Consider the following 19,795-nt stretch of genomic DNA (forward strand, 5'->3'; position numbering starts at 1 on the left):
TACACTGAGGTATCATAGCTCCGTAACATAACGTATGTAGCAATTGTTTATCAATTTCATTTGCCTATTCCCATCAGAAGCTAAAACCAATGGCATGGGTCATCTTCCTACGCATCGATCAATCAGGCATCACTACTAGTTTTGAGCTCCACGGGACGGAGCGCGGTAATCATTCGATTTCATCCCTTTTTTTTTTGCCTATTATGTAGATTTAAGTACATATTGTGTTGGTCTTTTTTTTCCTTTTTTTTATCTTTTGACTGATTGGATACTTTTAAGTGTAAGGCGATAACAAGACAGAGGTGATGGCTATTCACAAGATTAACAATTGAAATAGAACTGAGGTCCACAAAAAAACCTCTCACTCAGAACCGCTTAGCAAACTCGGCTGAGCGAAGATCAACGATTTTTGGGTCGAGATCGTGATCCCAAAATCTTATAAAGTTAGCTTATAGACTTTAACTACAGACTCATCAGCTATAAGTATATCATCACCGAGTACTGCATACCTAATAAAGTACCTGGGTACACCTATTTGGCCAACCACCGCACCACATAATGGTGAGTGAGGGCAAAGACAGGCCACGATGCATAATAACCGAAAATGCCCGCTCCTTCGTCGTTGGGATTTTCTATTTTTTTTGTTGGAAAAAAGAAGCAGCCATAAGCCAGGCTCAGAACTAAGAAGAAAAGCAAATACAAAGAAGTCTCATTAGACCTTTTAAAAACGAATAAATATGCCATTTGAAGTGATCGAAAACTTTACTTCTATAATAATTCGAATTGTCGTCTTCAAAGGTTAAGGTCCAGTCGTCCGTCCAGTTTCAGCAATGTAAGGTCCCATGAACCTTCATCCACAAGCCTTCTTTCGTCAAATAGAACGAATCGTTGGGTTCCACCAGGAGACGAAAGCCTACTTTTTATCTTGTCCTATAGTGGTCTAGCCCTGCTTCTTGTTCGGTCCCTGCGGATATATACCTATTTTTTTCAGATTCGTCTTACACTTTAAACATTCGAACACTTTCTAAAGCCCAAACTCGGTTTGTCACACTCGCTTCGGAGGGTGTAAACTCATCACTGTAGCATCAAAACCAAAAGCTCCTGTTCCTCCCTAATTTTAAGTTAAGAATCCGAAGCTTAAGCTAAATCTGAAGCTAGAAAAGAGGGGAATAAATGATTCCAGTAGCCAAGCCAATACGGGGTCTATAACCACAATAAGAATACCAGTGATCCGGGGCATTCCGCAGTTAAAGTTGATGATTTGTTTTCAAATTTTTCGTCCGTCTGTGTGAAAAGGGGAAAAGTATGTAAGATCCGATCCACCTTAAGTTACGTGGCCTGAGCCTGTTCCTAAAGCATAGGCTATAGTACCAAATCCAAGGTATACAGAAGCCTAAGCCGACGCCGAATCTGCACCTGCAGAATAAAAATAATCTTCAAAATCAGAAAATGAATAGTACGTAAAGAAAGGGCTTTTTGATCCCCGATCTGAGTCTCGTCTTTCGAAGGGTCTCGTTCCGTTCATATGCTCTGCTTATTTGTAGCAGGGTTTTTGTATGTTTTAGGTAAGTAAGACAAGCGCTTCATTACGCGTGATTTTAATACTAGCATATGCTCAGCTGCTCCTACCAAACATTAAAGGCTAAAGGATGCTTATCTGGATCTGGATCAGCCTACTTCTTCTATGTTACGTCCGTCCCCTTGTATTCAGTAGGTCAGGGAGGTACCCGCCCGCTCTTTTTTTTACCCGAAAACACGCCGCTAGCCTATGGCAGGCTTCGTTATCCTCCCGAAGCTGTCATTTTCCAATGTAATGGTTTTTCACTTATATGGATACAAGGGGCTTTACTATATTTTACTTTATGTAATTAAGTTTAGCTGTAGTTAGAGTGGGTCGATCTAGTAGCCTTAATTGACCCGGTTGAAGATCACATTATTAAATCCGAATGATGATTTCATAATCAATCATAGAGGTGTAAAATGACATCTTTTCAGAAATAAGATAAATCGTTGGAAGGTTAGCACACATCATTCTTTTATTTAGCTCCGAAGGTAACCCGTCACGCCCTCGTCGTGACGTTAGCAGCCATTGACAATGTATTGAAGACTAAGCGAGTTGGCCTAGAATAGAGTACATGCTACTTCTTCAAAATCGCGAACACCTTACCTTTCTTCTTTTCTTAGCTGGTCTGGACACTCCAAACCTCGGTTCTTGGCTTTGATCCAATTTCGAAGCTCGTTCGCTCACTAGCCGATGTTATTTTCAATTTTCTTAGTTAGAAAAAAAAAGTATTGAGATACCGTACTGCCTTAAAGAAGCACTAGGAAAATAGAGCTTATCACGTTGAGTTACGTCGTAGGCGAAGCTTTCGATTCGACAAATGGTTGATGCTCTTATGCATTTAAATTGTTGAGCTCATGTTTTTAGGATCAGTAGGTCGGGTGTCATGGGCTAAGCTTTCTCTTAATAAGTGATAGATCATATGGACGCTCCCACTTAAGTCAGCCAACAATAACTCGATATCTGAACAAGTAACCATAAGTCACAGTTAATCTCAAGCATACACAAGAAGACATATTTATATCAAGAGAAAAAAAAATACATCAAGACAACACTCGAGACTTTCGAATAAAAGATGTATTTTATTATTATCGAAAATAATACATCGAAACTTCACACCATCGTCGGGGCCAGGGGGTAGCCCTTGACGAGTGGCCTACTTTTGTACCTTAACCAATGAGACAGCCCAATAGTATGTTGACTGCTCAACTCCCTAAAGAGCAACTGAGATTTTATAGCTATGTTACCACTAACCATTACAATGTTTGAAATGGGTATACTTTTTCTAGCCTAAGGGGTTTATCCTTCCCTTTGGCACCTCTACCTGGTCATGGCCCTATACATGAGTGGCACATGATTACCTAAACCCGATCATGGCCCTATATAAAAGCGTTGTCTCATGACATCCTCCCCCACCTATTCTATCGATGACTGCATCGATTTGTTAGCTTGAAATTCTTCAATCTTCCTCTTGAATACCCGAAGGTCGTGCTCTATCTCTCAGCTAGTTTCTTCTGATCCTAAGCCCTCCCATTTCACTTAATATTTGTGAACTAATCTTTTTGATACTCTGGATACTCTGTCGGCTAGGATCTCTTCAACGTGGTGCTCTGATGGTGGCTTCATGGTGATGGCAACCCTGGTTGACTCCTTGTGACTTGCATCTCTTGGATTTGCATAGAAAGGTTTCAAGTTGCTCACATGGAATACTGGGTGTACTTTCATCCATTTTGGTGGGTTTATTTTGTAGGCAGCATTTCCCACCTTGATAATGATCTTCACTAGGCCCTCATACTTTCACACCAATCTACAGTCTTGCTTTTTCAGGAACCTAGTTTGTTCGGGCACTAATCTGACTACAACGAGATCACCAACTTGGAATTGTTGTGCTCTCCGACCTTTGTCTGCCCACTTCTTCATGCACTAGGATGCCTTTTCTAGGTAAGCTCGTACAATCTCTGTGTTCTGTTTCTATTCTTTACTGAGGTTGAAGGCTTGAGGATTCTTTCTTCCATATTGCTTAAAAGAGGTATAGGGTAGTCTTGGTAGTTGTTCTGTGACCACCTCGAACGGACTTTTGTTGGTGGAAGAGTTCTTATTGGAATTGAAACAGAGTTGGGTAATGTCTAGTAACGAAGGCTAGTTCTTCTGATTGGCTTGAACAAAGTGCCTTAAGAACTCTTCCAATAGCCCATTGAACCGTTCAGTTTGTCCATCTGTTTGAGGGTGATAGCTTGAAGAAATATTGAGTTGAGATCCCAAAATCTTGAAAAGTTCTTTCCAAAATGATCCCGTGAATCTTGGATCCGTGTCACTGACAATGTTTTGAGGAAGGCCCCAATACTTGATCACATGTTTAAACATTAGTTGAGCTGTATCTTTCGCAATACAAAACTTAAGGACGTGAATGAATGTAGCATACTTCGAGAAACGGTCAATAACCACCAAGATCGACCCAAGATCACCCACTTTAGGAAAATTTGATATGAAATCAAGAGAGATGGTTTTCCATGATTGGGTGGGCACTGGTAATGGTTCGAGCAAGCTTGCTAGTTTATTCTTTTCAACTTTATCATGTTGGTAAATAAGACACATCTTGTTGTAGTCCATCACATATTGTCACATGCGAGGCCAATAGTAGCCTTGTTTTAATAGAGTAAAAGTACGTTGCCAACCTGAGTGACCTGCCCATGGTGTGTTGTGGCATTCCTTCATCAGCATTTGTCTCAAACCTCCTGCTTTTGGCACAAACAATCAAGGGCCCTTTGTCCATAAGACCATAAGTACTTCGACTTCCTTTCTTCAACTAATTTTAGAATGGCACCGACCTGTGGGTCCTTTCCCAAATTCTTTTCAATTAACTTACGAATGTTTGTTGTAACTTTGCTAGCTGTCATTGGGGTAATTTTTCTCAGGGTCACTAATTCTACTCGTCGGCTCAATGCATCAACCACTTGATTGGTTGTTCCCGCAATGTGTTCTCAAAGCAAAAATCAAACTCAGCTAAAAATTCTTGCCATTGAGTTTGCTTCGCTGTGAGCCTTGGTTGGGTGAGAAAGTGACTAACTGTCGCATTGTCTGTCTTTACTACAAAGTGTGAGCCCAACAAATAATGTCACCAAGTTCTCAAACAGTGAATTACTGCTAGGAGTTCTTTCTCTTGGGCTGTATATTTTCTCTCAACTTCACTTAGCTTTCTACTTTCAAATACTATTGAGTACCGCGCTTGTAGGAGAACTCCCCCAATAGCAAAGTCAGAAGCATCTATTTGGACTTCAAAGGGTTATCGATGTCGGGGAGGACCAAGATAGGATCTTTCATAATGGCTTCCTTCAGTCCTTCAAATACCTCTTGACATTCGCTCGTCCAACACCATTTATGCTCTTTTTTTAATAGTTCTGTGAGGGCTGTAGTTCTATGGGAGTACCCTTCTATAAATCTTCTGCAATAGTTGGCCAATCCCAAAAACGAGCGAAGCTCACTAACATTCTTAGGTGTTATCCACTCATTGATGGCTCTAACCTTTTCCATATCCATTCGAATGTGGCCTTGTTCGACAATGTGACTTAGAAAATGGATTTACGTCTGAACAAAAGCACATTTCTCTCTTTTCACATACAACTGGTGGTCTTGTAATCTTTGAAGCACTAGGCATAAGTGTTCTTGGTGTTCTTCCAAAATAGAGCTATATACCACTATGTCATCCAAATAAATCACCACGAATTTGTCAAGGTAATCGTGGAACACCTGATTCTTTAAGATACAAAATGTGATGGGAGCATTGGTTAGTCTAAAAGGCATAACAAGAAATTCAAATGCACCATATCGGTTACACAGGTAGTTTTTGGTTCATCTCCTTTCGTAATTCTGACTTGATGATAGCCAGACCTCAAGTCCAATTTGAAAAAGTATTTGGCCTGACTCAGTTGATCAAATAAAATAACAATAAGGGAAATCGGGTACTTGTTTCTCATGATGACCTTATTTAGGGCTTTGTATTCGACACATAATCGTAGGCTTCCATCATGCTTCTTTTGAAATAACACAGGTGCTCTAAAGGGTGCTTTTAACGGCCTAATGAACTCGACCTGTAAGAGTTCATCCAATTGTTTCCTTAGTTCAACCAATTCTGGTGGAGCCATGCGATATGGGGCATTAGCAAGGGGTTTAACCCCTAGGAGAAGTTTAATTTCATGGTCAACCAATCTTCAAAAAGGTAAGACCTTAGACAATTGTTCTGGCATCATATTTTTAAACTTTTCTAACACCTTTGTCACCCCATCGGGTATTGGATCTAACTCTATCCCATCCTTGTAGATCGGTATCACCACATAAGAGAGCTCTCCTTTTTTTATCCCTTTCTTGAATTATAGTGCTAAGATCATCTTCTTTTCATTTTTCAACAAGATTGTGGTTAGCACCACACAGGGTTACTCCCCTAAGAACAACAGATAACTAGCGATGGGGATTGGTATCACCTGAGCCAACATCATGAAGTCTAATCCGAAGACAACATCAAAGTCATTTATGAGGGAAAAAGTGAAGTCTACCTTTCCTTCCCATGGCCCTAACTTGGTCACACATTCTTGGAGCTTCCACTGATTGTGAAGGCTGGTGAGTGGATCGCTTTCATTTGTCCGTAGTCCTTGTTCACCTTAAGACCACACCTTTTTGCTTTCTCAGGTGTAATGAAGGTATCAATTGCACCCATATCAACCATAGCCCTTGTGGTTTTCTTATTGAGTACTAGGTCCACATACATCAAGCTTCTACTCAGTTCTTTCTTTACCATGTTAAGTTGGGTACGAGGGTATTTAAAAACGTATGGAGCCCATCCTGGTCGGTTCTTTTTCAATCTATTCGATTGTCTATGGTGCTTTTATGAAATCTTGGAACGAGGCTCTTAAGGCATTAAGGGCCCCTCTATGAGGGCACTCAGCCATTCAATGCAGCCCCTTGCATAGGAAACAAGCTAACGGTTGCCTAGGCCTGAAACTTGTTGCATGGTTTGCTCTGGGTTGGGTGTTGTCTCGACCAAAGGGCCTTTTATCTGATCCCCCACTTAAGGTTTAGTCCACTCTGGCCATCTTTCCCCCACTCCCAAAGATGGAGTTACTACCACCTAATGGAAGATTTTTTCATTTTGAAAAGCTATCATTGTAATCATGAAGGCATTCGGCTGCAGCCATGGTCATGGCTACATCTTGCACCTTTTGCCTTTATAGTTCTGTCTTGGCCCAAGGTTTAAGGCCATCAAGAAAATAAAAATTTTATCTTTTTTGAAAATGTCTCTAATGTCCAATATTAGGGTAGAAAAGCTCCTTACAAACTCTCGCACTATTCTCGTTTGTACCAACTCTCGAAGTTTCCTTTAGGCTATATACTCTACGTTCTCATAAAAGAACTGGTTTTTCAATTCCTGCTTCAGGTCCATCTAAGTTTTGATAGGGCATTCATTATTTACAAATTTTGAACGCCACCAAAGCTTGACATCCCCCGTAAGGTACATTGATGCCATTGCCACCTTGTCTTCCTCTGATTTCGTACATACGGCTCGAAAGTCTTGCTCTATGTCAAACAGAAAGTTCTCAAGCTCTTTGGCATCTCTTGCCCCCCTCATAGCGTCGAAGATTTGGCCTTTTGGCCTTTTGTCCCTTTTTCCCCGAGCTAGAACTCGACCTAGCCACCGCCACTTATAAGACACCTACTTCGGCCCTAAGCTCCTCAAACTTTTTTTGGAGGACATTCAAAGCATCTTTAGCCTATTCACTCAAGCTATGTAAAGTATCGGACGACTCCCGCTAGGTCATCTCAATCTCCTTCAAACGATCGGTTGTAAGCATATGAGCTTTCAAAGTGACCACCGCGGCTTCAAGCTCCTCAATTCTCTGTTGATAGTTAAATCCACCATTCATGGCCATTTTTTCAATTCTCTAGCACTTCACACTGTGCTTTGATACCACGTGTCATAGGCTAAGCTTTCTCTCAACAAACGATAGACCGTGCAGCACTTGAATGGACACTCCCACCTAAGTCAGCCAACAATAGCTTGATATCTGAATAAGCAACCATAAGTCATAGTTAATCTCAAGCATACATAAGAAGACATATTCATATTGAGAGAAAGAAAAGCACATCGAGGTAACACTCGGGACTTTCGAATAAAAGATGTATTTTATTATTATCGAGAATAGTACATCGAGACTTCACACCATCGTTGAGGCCAGGGGATAACCCTTGACGGGTGGCTTATATTCGTACTTTAACCAGTGAGACGGCCTAATAATATGCTAACTGCTCACTCCCCTTAAAGAACAAATGAGATTTTATAGTCATGCTACCACTAACTGTTATAATATTTGAAATGGGGATATTTTTCCTAGCCTAAAGATCTTATCCTTCGATTTGGCACTTCTACCTGATCATGGCCCTATATATGGGTGGCACATGACTACTTAAACCTGATCATGATCCTATACAAAAGCGTTGGCTCATGACATCGGGCCTACCGTTCTAATGATTTCGTAGATAAGAAAGAGTCAGTCTCGGCTTTATATTTATTTTTTCATAAAATAGATATTATAACGTCAACTTTAGGCTTTGTGAATTAAGGAGGACTCATATGATTCTCCTTCCTCGACTTCGGTTTTGTCTCCTGAAATAACCTAGAAACTTGCTTAGTCAGGTCTTCCTTTTATGTGAATTCATAGAGTAGGCAAAGACCCTTACATACGATCGGAGTTTAAACACTTAAACCATGGGTCCCCCGAATATCCATCCAACCCCCTTTCCTGGCTTTTGTTCTACTAGCAGTAAACTCTACTCCCTCCAATTCTATTAATTCTGAATTTTTCTTTTTATACCTGACGACCATCCAAGGTTTCATGAGTGCTCCTATTCTGTTAGTTATGACTTTTCATTCTGAGTCCGCTTGGGCCTGCGTCAAGCCTGAAGCTTTTGTTTATTCAGATGTCTATGCCGATTTTTTTGGGGGTAGATTGTGGCTTTGAGACAACCTTCTTCGGTAAATGCTATCTCGAAAAAATAGATCCGTTGTTGGTTCTAGAGAAGCGGCAGGATATCTTTGTTAAACAAAAACTGGGTTGGTAGAACAAGGGCCCATTGTTTCAGACAAGACCTCTTTTAGGGCGGATGAAGCAGCCCTTGCTTTATGACCTGTTTCATAAATGGAAGAGTTGAAAGATGAAGGCCATTACTTCCATGATACAGCCCCCCTGTTGAATCTTAAGCTTTCTCAATAGCATAGCCTATTTAACCTCACTGCATCAGCTATACACCGAGGATCGGTACTAAGACCCATACCCCCTAGCTACATGGTGGTACTTTACAGCTCTTCACAAGTAGCTTCGGTCGGACATAATATCTACCGAAGTGGGACAAAGAGCCTTATAAAGAGAAGCGAGGCGGGGGATTAGAAGCAAGCTAGTTTTCGTAAGACAGCTTACTTCACCAACGAACGGGGTGTGGGCTAAGACGACGAAAGTTTTGATTCAACAACTGATAACCTCGAAAGGCAAACAAAGTCAAACTGAATAAAAGTTGACTTACGATAAAAAAATAAAAGAATGTCTCTTTTACTTTTAAAATGTGAGATAGCTTTACTTTTGGTCCCGTTTGGATGGTTTCAACTATCTCCTAGAAAGCCAGGAGACGAGACAGAAGATGTAGAGAATACTATGAGAGTGTATCCTATGTGACGGAGTAGAGAAGGGAGCACCTTCAACCGACAAAGCACTTATTCCTGCTCGGTCAAGATGTTTAAACGGACCTTCTTCAAAAATGTCTCTAAAGGTGGCTAATGGGACTACTGGTCTGCTGCTTTGACTTTTTTCAATTACTGTGAAAGTAAAGAAACTCAGCTTCTTACAGGTCTTAATAAGCAATAAGCGGGCAACTAAGGTCTACTCGTCAAGTAAAGCTTCACTTTTTCGATGACAGCTAAAGCCGATTTAATCAATGCGACTCTGGCCCACCGAAAGGAATATTCTGAGGCGGGCAGGTAAAGAAGGGCCAAGATATAATCTTTTCATTCAAAAAATGCCCTCTTATGCGCTATCCGATCTCGTGAAGCCAATAGGTTAGCAATGATCCTATCAATTGACAGTTTCGGGACTTCTTTTGAAGAATGATCAAGGGAACCGATCTTATCAAAGTAGTGTAATCTCTTGGCATAGCTGAAACTGGATGTCAGAAAGCACGTTCCTCGCGTAAAAGCCCGAAGATGAAGGTCTGATTCAATGAACGGGTTAGCTTTCCCACTCTCCTTGCTTTCAATCTGTCTTGTGCCACTCCTTAAGCCATTCTTTGAACTTTGAACTTACTTAATAGGGGCGACCTTCACTATTGTTGGTGGAAGTCCCCCTTTCCGATTATAGATCAAAGAGTTTGTGTTTTCCCTCCTAATCTAGTTGAAAGAATTGATAGTTTTTATTGATTCAAGGAAATTGACCAATCTACTAAATTTTGAATAGAATCGTTGAAATTGTTCATAATTGTTCTATCTATCTTCAAGGTTTTTCAAGTCTTTTAGGGCTCCGGGGATCGACTTCGCAGGACCATTTCGGTCCACTCTTGGTTAGGCTCTATCGGGCGGAGCTTTCTCAATCAACTATCAAGCGATAATGAAGAAAGAAAGTTTTATGAAACTTTTACTTCTTTCAAATGTCAACTTCTTCTCTTATGATATTGAATTTCGAATTACCTATTCTACTTCACATTGGCCAATTTCACACCTTCTAAATGTGTCATTTGACCGAATGTGACAACTAATCAAAAGACACCAATTCGTTTTTAGGAACAAAAGAAAGGATGGGGTAGGGTCTTTTAGCTAAAGATCAATCTAGAAAGCAGAGTCCAAGGTACATGTGTTAAGCATATTCTTTCCTTTACCCGGGAAAAGTAGATCCTTAATAGCCTCAATTTAGAGTTTAGCATTAAAAGCAAAAGGCATACAGCCTCAATTTAGAGTTTAGCATTAAAAGTAAAAGGCATGCATAGCGTATAGATTGCTCGAAGATCCAAGTCAAAACCTACTGCGTCGACACCTTCACATTTTAAGTAAGCCTCTAGCAAATGAGAAGGTGTCACGGACTAGGCTTTCTCTCAACAAGCAATAGATCGTGCGGTATTTGAATGGACACTCCCACCCAAGTCAGCCCTCAATAGTTCGATATCTGAACAAATAACTATAAGCCACAGTTAGTCCCAAGCATACGTAATAAGACACATTTATATCGAGATCAATCTCAAGCACACACAAGAAGGCACATTCACATCGACAAAAAGAAAAACACATCAAGGTAATATTCGGGACATTCGAATCAGAGGTGAATTTTATTATAATTGAAGATAGTACATCGAGACTTCCCACCATCACCAAGGCCAAAAGACAGCTCTTGACGGATGGCCTAGACCCATATTGCGACCGATGAGACAACCCAACAGTACGTTACCCGTTCACTCCCCTAAAGAGCCTTAGAGATTTTAGAGCTATACTATCACTAACCATTATAATGTTTGAAATGGGGACACTTTTCCTAGCACAAGAGATCTACCCGGTCATGGCCCTATACATGGATGGCTCATGATAACCTAAGCCCCGATCATGGCCCTATACAAGGTTGGCTTATAGCATCCTCCTTCACCTATGCTATCGACGTCCTCGTCGACTTGTTGGCTTGAAATTCTTCAATCTTCCTCTTGAATCTCCGGAGGTTGTGTTCCCTTTCCCAGCTAGTTTCTTTTAGTCCTAATCCCTCCCATTTCACTAAGTATTCACGAACTAGTCTTCGAGATACTTTAATTTTTCTGTCGGCTAAGATCTCTTCGACGCGACACTCTGAGGGTGGTTTCATGGTGATGATGGCACTGGTTGGCTCCTTTCGGCTAGCATTTATAGGATCTGCATGAAAAGGTTTCAAATTACTCACATGAAATACTGGGTGCACCTTCATCCATTTTGGTGGGTCAATTTTGTATGAAGCATTCTCCACATTGGAAAAGATCTTCACTAGACCCTCATATTTGTGCACTAATCTGCAATCTCTCTTTTTCAAGAACCTGGTTTGTTCAGGGACTAGTCGAACAAGAACCAAATCACCAACTTGGAATTGTTACGCCTTGTGACCTTTGTCTGCCCATTTCTTCATTCGCTTCGATGCTTTTTCCAGGTAAGCTTGTGCAATCTCAGTGTTTTGTTTCCACTTTTTGTCGAGGTTGAAGGCTCTCGAATTTTTCCCTCTATATTGCTTTAAGAAAGTATGAGGTAGCCTTGGTAATTATTCGGTGACCACTTCAAACGGGTTCTTATTAGTGGAAGAGCTTTTGTTAGAATTAAAGTAAAACTGAGCAACATCCAATAACGAATGCCAGTTCTTCTAATTAGCTTGAACAAAGTGCCTTAAGTATTCCTTTAGTAATCCATTGAACCATTTCGTTTGACCGTCGGTTTGAAGGTGGTAGCTTGAGGAGTTGTTAAGTTGAGACCCCAATATCTTAAAAAGTTCTCTCTAAAAAGATTCCGTGAATCTCGGATCTTTATCGCTTATAATGTTTTGAGGAAGGCTCTAGTATTTGACCACATATTTAAATAGTAATCTAGCTGTGTCTTTCGCAATACAATACTTATGAGTAGGGATGAATGTAGCGTACTTAGAAAAACGGTCAATCACCACCAAAATAGCTCCAAAATCACCAACATTGGGAAGGTCTGAAATGAAATCTAGAAAAATGCTTTCCAATGGTCTAGTGGGCACCGGTAATGGTTTAAGCACACATGCAAGTTTCTTCTTTTCAACTTTGTCTTGTTAGCAAATGAGACAAGTCTTTGTATAATCCATCACGTCTTATCACATATGAGGCCAATAATATCCACGTTTCAATAAAGCCAAAGTGCGTTGTCAGCCCGAATGTTCAGCCCATGGTGTGTCATGACATTCCCTTATCAACATTTGTCTTAGATCTCCTGTTTTTAGCATAAACAATCAGGGCCCCTTGGTCCATAAGATCTCATTTTCTTACCAGAAGTACTTAGACTTCCTTTCTTCAACTAGCTTCAGGATGGTACTAGCCTACAGGTCCTTCCCTAAATGATCTTCAATTAACTTACGAATGTCTGTCGTGACTCTGCTAGCCACCATTGGGGTAATTCTTCTAAGGGCTACTAACTCTATTCATCTGCTCAATGCATTGGCCACTTGATTGGTCTTTCCAACGGTGTGCTCAAAATAAAAGTTTAACTCTGCTAAAAATTCTTACCATTTAGCTTGTTTCGCTGTAAGTCTTGGTTGGGTGAGAAAATGGCTAACGACCGCATTGTCTGTCTTCACGATAAAGTGTGAACCTAACAAATAATGTCGCCAAGCCCTCAAGCAGTGAACTACAGCCAAGAGCTCTTTTTTTTGGGCCGTATATTTTCTCTTAGCTTCACTTAGCTTCCTACTTTCAAATGCTATTAGGTGACGTTGTTGTAAAAGCACTCCTCAAATAACGAAATCAGATGCATCCGTCTGAACTTTGAAAAGCTTTTCAATATCAGAGAGAGCTAAGATAGGATCTTTCATAATAGCATCTTTCAATCCCTCAAAGGTCTCTTGGCACTCACTTGTCCAACACCATTTATACTCCTTTTTTAATAGCTTTGTAAGGGCCATGGTCTTACAAGAGTACCCTTCTACAAACCTTCTATAATAGTTGGCTAGTCCCAAAAATAAACGAAGTTCACTAACATTCTTTGGTGTTGTCCACTCCTTGATGACCATAACATTTTTCATGTCTATTCGAATGTGGTCATGTTTGACAATGTGATCGAAAAAGTGGATTTGGGTCTGAACAAATATACATTTCTTCCTTTTCACATATAACTGGTAGTCTTGTAATCTTCAAAGTACCTGACACAAGTGTTCTTGATATTCTTCCAGAGTAGAGCTATATACCACTATGTCATCTAAATAGATTACTACAAATTTGTTTAGATAGTCATAGAACACCTGATTCATCAATGTATAAAATGTGACAGGAGCATTGATCAGTTTAAAGGGCATAACAAGAAATTCAAATGCACTATACCATGTTACACAAGTGATCTTTGGCTCATCTCCCTCAGCGATTCTGACCTGATGGTAGCCAGATCTCAAGTCCAATTTGGAAAAGTACTTAGCCCGACTTAGTTGATCAAACAAATTTGCTATAAGAGGGATGGGATATTTATTTCTCACGGTGACTTTGTTCAGGGCCTTGTAGTCAACACATAATCGTAAACTTCTATCGTGCTTTTTTTAAAATAGCACTAGCGTTTCAAAAGGAGCCTTTGATGGTCTAATGAACCCGACCTGTAAAAGCTTATCTAATTGTTTCCTTAGTTTGGCCAACTCTGACGGGGCCATGCGGTAAAAGGCTCTAGCAGAGGGTTTAACTCCTAAGAGGAGCTCAATTTCATGGTCCACGGCTCTTCGAGGAGATAGAACCTTAGGCAACATCCCTGGCATCACCTTTTCTAATTTTTTAACACTTTTTCCATGCCATCAGGTATCGGTTCCACTCTCAACCCTTCTTTGTAAATTGATATGGCCACAAAGAAGGGTTCCCCTCTCTTTACCCTTTTCTTGAACTGTAAACCTGAGATCATTTTCTTCTCATTCTTTGACAAGATAGTGGCCGACACCACACATAGATGTTCCTCTAAGAACAACAGGCAACTAGCAACGGAGATAGGTATCACCTGAGCCAATATCATGAAGTCCAATCTGAAGATGACATCAAAGTCATCCATAGGGGAAACTGTAAAGTCTACCTTCCCTTCCTATGGTCTCAATTTGGTCATCACACTCTTGAAGCTTCCACTGATCTTAAAAGCTGGCAAATTAACTGTCTTTATTCATCCACAGTCTTTGCTAACCTGAAGACCACACTTTTTTGCTTCTTCTGATATGATAAAGGTATCAATTGCACCCATGTCTACCATGACCCTGATGGCCTTCTCATTGATCATTAAGTTCACATACATCAGGCCTCTACCCTACTCTTTCTTTATTGTATTCAGTTGGGTGTGAAGGGCATTGAAAAACTTTATTGAACCCATCCTGGCTGGCTCCTCTTCAACTTCTTCAATGATCTCTGGTGCTTTTGTGGACTCTTGAGATGAGGCACTTAAGGCATTAAGGGCTCCTCTGTTGGGCATTCAGCCACTCGATGCGACCCCTTACATAGAAAGTAAGCTAGTGATTCCCTAGGCTTGAAAATCACTGCATTGTTTGTCTTGGGTCGGGTGCTATCTCGACCAAAAGACCTCCTATCTGATCCTCCACTGAAGGGCCAGTCCAATCTAGTCATCTTTTTTCCATTCTCAAAGTTGAAGTTATTGCCAACTGATGGAGGATTTTTTCATTTTGAGGAGCCATCATTATAATCATAGAGACGTTCAGCTGCAGCCATGGCCGTGGCCACGTCTTGCACTTTTTATCTTTGTAGTTCTGTCCCGGCCCAAGGCTTGAGGCCCTTAAGGAAATAAAACATCTTGTCTTTTTCGGACATATCTCGAATATCTAGCATCAGGGTAGAAAAACTCCTCACAAACTTTCGTATTGTTTCTGTTTGCACTAATTCTCGAAGTTTTCTTCGAGCCATATACTCCACATTTTCAGGGAAGAACTGATTTTTTAGTTTTTGTTTCAAGTCCGTCCAAGTCTTAATTAGACACTTGTCATTGACAAACTTGAAGCGCCACCATAGCTTGGTATCCCCTGTGAGGTACATCGACGTCATTACTACCTTATCTTCCTCTAAATCCGTGTATACAGCTCGAAAGTATTGTTTCATGTCAAACAGAAAGTTTTCAAGCTCATTGACATCTCTTGCCCCCTCATAGCATCGAGGCTCCGACACCTTGGCCTTTTTTTCCCTTTCTGTCGAGCTCGAACTCGATCTGGCCACAGCCATTTGTATGATGCTCACTTGTGCTCTGAGCTCCTCAAACTCTTTTTGGAGAACATCCAAGGCATCTCTAGGCTCCTCGCTCACATTGTGGAGAGTATCGGATAATTCCCGCTAGGTTGTCTCGATCTCCCTTAATCGATCTTTAGTCACCATGTGAGTTTTCACTGCGGCCACCGCGGCCTCAAGTTCCTTAAGTCTCTGTTGATAATTGGGTCCACCACTTGTGGCCATCTCTTCCATTTTCTAGCACTTCTCAACTTAGCTCTGATACCACGTGTCACGGACTAGGCTTTCTTTCAACAAGTAATAGACCGTGTGGCACTTAAATGGACGCTCCCACCCAAGTCAGCCCTCAATAATTTGATATTTGAACAAATAACCATAAGCCACTGTTAGTCCCAAGTGTACGCAATAAGACACATTCATATCGAGATCAATCTCAAGCACACACAAGAAGGCACATTCACATCGATAAAAAGAAAAACACATCAAGGCAACATTCGGGACATTCGAATCGAAGGTGAATTTTATTATAATCGATGATAGTACATCGGGACTTCCCACCATCGCCAGAGCCAAGGGGACAGCCTTTGGTAAATGGCCTAGGCCCATATCACGACCGGTGAGACAACCCAACAATACGTTGCCCGCTCACCCCCTAAAGAGCCTTAGAGATTTTAGAGCTATGCTACCACTAATTATTACAATGTTTGAAATGGATATATTTTTTCAAACACAAGAAATCTACCTGGTCATGGCCTTATATGAGTGGCTCATGAGAGCCTAAACCCTGATCATGGCCCTATACAAGGTTGGCTCATGATAGAAGGCCTGTGGACAAATCAAGTAATGGAGCGAGGTGAGTTTGGTTTCCAATAGCCATTGCTGCCGGTTCTTATTGGAATAGGCTTCGGGCTAACCGGCTAGCAGAACAGACCGATCAATCGTATTCGTTAGCTTAAGTGCTATCCTCGTCTACTCTTTGCGAAGTTGATTATTTTTAAAATAAATGAATTCCAGATCAGCGACATCTGTTTTAGGAGTTTGCTTTGTGTTGAAGACTAATAGGCTTTCAAGCTTGGAGTTTAAAACTCGGTCAATACATCAGGAGCTAAAGGAGAATAGTGAAAACTAGAAGGTAGAAGACTAAGGCCTAGAGACTAGAGAAAAGAAAAGGTGTTATAGGAAAAGATGGCGCCTTTCATCCCTTCCCCGGGGTTTTCAGGCTTGTTCAAAAGAAAAAAAACGTGGGTGGCATTATGCTTTTTAATGCTGAGGGGATCAAAGGTGTCAGTTATAAAGGTTCTTACAATGTTCGTTCAATCCAAGCAGCATTCTTGTTGTTCTTAACTTAAGGAGAGGGAGGAGGGACTTCTAAAGAAGGGCTGGCTTGGAACCTATGAGCGGAACAACACAACAAACATGAAGAAATGAAAAAGAATGAACGGGAGGCGTCGGAGGAAGGACTGACGAACTACTTACTTGTTTACTTGTGTTTTTACTGACTTGGGGTTCTTTCTCGTAAGTGGTACACCTACACCCTGCACGCACACTCATCTATATACATTGATAGCCTTTCGCAAAAAGCCCCTCTCTCTACTAAATACAGTTGTTTCAGGTATTAGTAATTAGTAGGCCCGGATCCAGCTGAAAAACGGAATGGAATACTCTAAGATGCTTCATAGCTTCAACAATCCCCTTTATTAGATTAGTAAGATAGGGGTTCAAAACCTGCGCTCCAGCGAAGAAAACTACAGGGCGATCGTAAGATGGTTGGCTCTTTATTCAGGTGCTCTTCTGTCTTCAGGTGCCTACCGCTTAGTTAGCTCTTGTTTTAGGTGTACTCTTTTCGACTTCTTTCTTCTTGTAGCTATTGCCTTATTCCCTACTGCACAGCTTTGTGTTGTCCTTGTGCTAAGGAAGTGCCTCCCCCTATTCCACCCAAAGCTGGTTCCGTGGCCAAATCAGATCTTTCTTTATTAATCTTCCTCTCCTTAAGCTTAAGTTAAAAAGGTTGAGCCAGTTTTCACTTCCTCCAGCCCTTAGACTTGTTACGTTTAACGACTTCACTCGAAAGAAAGCGCTTACGTATACGAATGCTTAAAGAGTTCGGACTTTGGGGATACCGGAGTGGGGACATTGGTACATGGGGAGTTTACTGTATTCAGGAATCTCATGTATAGAATCAATCTCTCGAACCCTCGGGTGAAATACGAGAGGGACTAAGTGCGGAATGAAGGCACCGAAAGTTATAATCCTATTCATTCAAATGCCAGTGATTCAAAAAAGACCTTACTTCGACTAACAAAAAAGGTCTACTTCCCTACTCATGTTCTGAGTAGGGCTAGGGCGCGACGCTAAGGCTAAGGCTTTCGAAAAGACAGATGAATGCCGTCGAGCAACTCCTTCGTTGAGATAGAGTGAGTGTGCGTGAAGGACATAAAATGCTAATCTCCTTCATTGCTTCATGGAAAAGGCCGAGTGAAAACGTTTTTTCAACTTCTTATAATGAGGATTTTTACAATGCTCATTTCCTCATGGGTGATCACTCGCTCTTTATCTAAAAATCCTCTATGAAATGACTTGACTAATTGATAGCCTGCATGGACTCGACACCTCCTCTCCACGGGTCGCTTTGACTAATCAACTCGGGTCAAGCTATCAATCCCGCCCCCCGGAGCATACTACCAAGGAACCAGGCCGCCTCTGTCTTTTAGCCCAACCTCTCTGTTAAAGAGCCTATCTAGTCGATGGGAATCCCCATATTTTATATTGTTTTCTACCCAAGTGGAAGGGAAAAAGTCAACTCACATACAACTATCTGAAATCAGTGATTGAATTGAAGTGGGAGAGTGGGCTTGGAGTTTGGCCAATTGCTCTCAAAGACCAGCTAGGCGAGATTCAGCTTTTGTTGCTGCCTCTGTGACTTCTTTAGCTGCTGCTGCTTTCTCTCCAGCTATATTGAGTAGCTGGTCCAACTCCGGTGGTTTAAGTTTGCTGCAATATCCTTGGAGCAGAGCATGAGCCTTGGGAGCAGTTGTACAAGCCTTCTGTCATCTTCACAAAGTCCCGGTACAACTGACAGCTCTACAACGAGATGAGAAAGCTCATGTGGCATGTCACTTAGAAGCAAAAAAAGAATCCAAGGCATCATTGCAGCTTTAATCTCTTCAGCATTCCTGGTTACCCAGTGTCCACTTCCTGAGGTTCCGTCGCCTTCGCCTTCATTTGCTACCAATGCTTAATAATATAACCTCATCGCCAGGTTTGAAAATATCTGGTTCGAAAGAGCCAGGAAACTAGCAAGCCTTGAGGAAGGATAAGTTATTTGCGCCGAATATGTGCTTCGTGGTCATTGCTCCGGAGATGCATTGTTCATTGGCAACCGAAGAAGGAGGAAGCTAAAAAATGAAAAAAATGGGTCTTTCTTTGCTCGAGTGTGGGGAGTTCGTTAACTTCAGTATTAACAGCACTCAAAAGAGAGGTTTTTTTTAAGCTTTCCAGCGGGTATTTCAATTACACCAATGCCAGCGGAGTTTTCATTTCAGCCATTCCCTTTTGTTTTGTATAGAGGAGTCCGTGTAAGCTAATGCTAAGGTATTCTGTAAGAGAAAAGAAAGCGGTAATACAGGCAGTCTATCTTATGATTCTTCTTATCATTAGGAAGAAGCTCTTTAGTAGTTTACTGAAAGCTATAGTATTCTATATAGAATACTTTCGTTTGAATACAATTCAATCCATGAGATCTTGAAGCGGTGTTGGTGAAAGCAGTTTTTTGTCCTATTTCATCAGTTGAAGACACATATCTATTTGCTAAACCTATTTCCCTGATAGCCTGTAGCCTGTAGATTGATCAATTGAAACTTTCCCTTATCCAAAACCAGCTCACTAGCTAAAAAGAAAACGAAAATGGCTTATTGAATCCTTTCCTTATGTTTTTTGTCTGTCTTTATCTAGAAGCGGGGGAGTTGGGAACTAGACTTCGCTTCTCTTAATAGGAAATGGATTTTCTCTTTCCTGCTCGGCGAAGAAAGCCAGTACGCGAGGAAAGCTTATCATCCTTGCCTTTCATTCTACTCGAATCGTATGAGTCCTGGCCTAATCCTTTCATTGTTGGTTATCAACCAGTCAGTCAGTAGACTTTTCTTATGATCCTAGTTTCGATTTCATTGGCTATGGGTCACGAACGTTCTAACATAGGAATTAGGGTGCTGCTCCTCTCTTCTCTTGCTTTCTTTCTTTTGCCTCAAAAACAGGTTTTTTTTCATCCAATGTGGACTT

This window comes from Durio zibethinus, chromosome 20, assembly GCF_047325235.1.
Source record: "Durio zibethinus cultivar Kanyao isolate XHJ-2024 chromosome 20, ASM4732523v1, whole genome shotgun sequence".
Lineage (NCBI taxonomy): Eukaryota > Viridiplantae > Streptophyta > Magnoliopsida > Malvales > Malvaceae > Durio > Durio zibethinus.